We start from the raw sequence: 1759 nt of genomic DNA, 5'->3' as shown, positions 1-1759 counted from the left end.
CTGTGGTGCTAAAGAAGACTCTTGAGAGTCCCTTGTACAGCAAGGCGATCGAACCAGTCAATCCTAAAGGAAATCAACCCTGAATATTCATTGGAAGGACTGAAGCTGAAGCTGAAGCTCCAGTACTTTGGCCATGTGATGCGAAGAGCTGACTCATTGGAAAAGACCCTGATGCTGGGGAAGATGGAAGGCAGGAGAAGGGGATGACAGAGGATGAGATGGTTGGATGGCATCACTAACTCAATGGACGTGAGTTTTAGCAAACTTCTGGGAGGTGGTGAAGAACAGGAAGCCTGGTATGCTGCAGTCCATGGGGTCACAAAGTGTCAGACACAACTGAGAGACTGAACAACAACAATATGGTAGTCATTTTGCTATATATATATATATATGTCCAGTCATTATGGTGTATACCTTAAACTAATACAATGTTATATGTCAACCATATCTCAATAAACCAGAAAAAATTTAAATATGTAAAAATAAAATTTAAAAACATCCTGTCTCTTTTTGCTTTTCAGTTGTAAATACAATATACTGTCCTCATTAAAAAGTCAGGTAAGCTTTTCCGGTTATCGCGGTGTTAGGGAACCATGAGCAGTAAAGTCTCCCGCGACACCCTCTACGAGGCGGTGCGGGAAGTCCTGCACGGGAACCAGCGCAAGCGCAGGAAGTTTTTGGAGACTGTGGAGCTTCAGATCAGCCTGAAGAACTATGACCCTCAGAAGGACAAACGCTTCTCGGGCACCATCAGACTTAAGTCCACTCCCCGCCCCAAGTTCTCCGTGTGTGTCTTGGGGGACCAGCAGCATTGTGATGAGGCCAAGGCTGTGGATATCCCCCACATGGACATTGAGGCGCTGAAGAAACTCAACAAGAATAAGAAACTGCTCAAGAAGCTGGCCAAGAAATAGGATGCCTTTTTGGCTTCAGAGTCTCTGATCAAGCAAATCCCCCGAATCCTGGGCCCAGGCCTGAACAAGGCTGGCAAGTTTCCTTCCTTGCTGACCCACAATGAGAACATGGTGGCCAAAGTTGATGAAGTGAAGTCCACGATCAAGTTCCAGATGAAGAAGGTGCTGTGTCTGGCAGTGGCTGTTGGCCACGTGAAGATGACAGATGATGAGCTTGTGTACAACATCCACTTAGCTGTCAACTTCCTGGTGTCATTGCTCAAGAAAAATTGGCAGAAGGTCAGGGCCTTGTACATTGTACATTAAGAGCACCATGGGCAAGCCCCAGCGTCTGTACTAAGGCACAGCTTAATAAACCATACTAAACCAAAAAAAAAAAAAAAAGTCAGGCAATATTTCCTCCCCATCTTGCAGAAAAACAAACTACCCCCAGGCCTTGGAAGGCCTTGTAAGGCCAGTAAGAGGCAGAGTGTGCACTAGAATTCAGGATACTTTGTGTCCAAGGGCCGGGTTTGTCCCCTGGGCTATGTGGCCTCCGAGAGGGCCTCTACCTCTGCCCCTTACCCTGCCCTAATCCAAAAGAAACCTATAAAAGGTTTAGCAAATAGACAGCAGATAAGCCCTGATCCAAATCAGATAACATTTACTCTCCCTCAGGAGATCAGGACTGTCCCCAGTTGCTCCTGCAGTATTTGCTGTCACACCACTCTAGTCTCTTCCTCCCAAGAGGGTGTGCTTATCTGAATGCAAATGATGCAAATCTGAGTGCAAGCTTTAGCACTCTATGATTTTTTAAGCCAAATAAACAGCAGGAGGTCTCACTGGGAAAGATGACAACACTGAGG

The 1759-nt window shown here is 46.2% G+C and overlaps 1 pseudogene; it reads left to right on the top strand.

Annotated features, from left to right (window-relative positions):
• The first annotated feature begins 579 nt into the window (after nucleotides 1-579).
• On the top strand, nucleotides 580-1254 carry LOC136158699 (large ribosomal subunit protein uL1 pseudogene; annotated as a pseudogene).
• The last annotated feature ends 505 nt before the right edge of the window (nucleotides 1255-1759 follow it).

This window comes from Muntiacus reevesi, chromosome 2, assembly GCF_963930625.1.
Source record: "Muntiacus reevesi chromosome 2, mMunRee1.1, whole genome shotgun sequence".
NCBI classification, from domain to species: domain Eukaryota; kingdom Metazoa; phylum Chordata; class Mammalia; order Artiodactyla; family Cervidae; genus Muntiacus; species Muntiacus reevesi.
The sequence above is the reverse complement of the archived record's forward strand: the minus strand, read 5'-3'. Positions and strand labels throughout refer to the sequence as shown.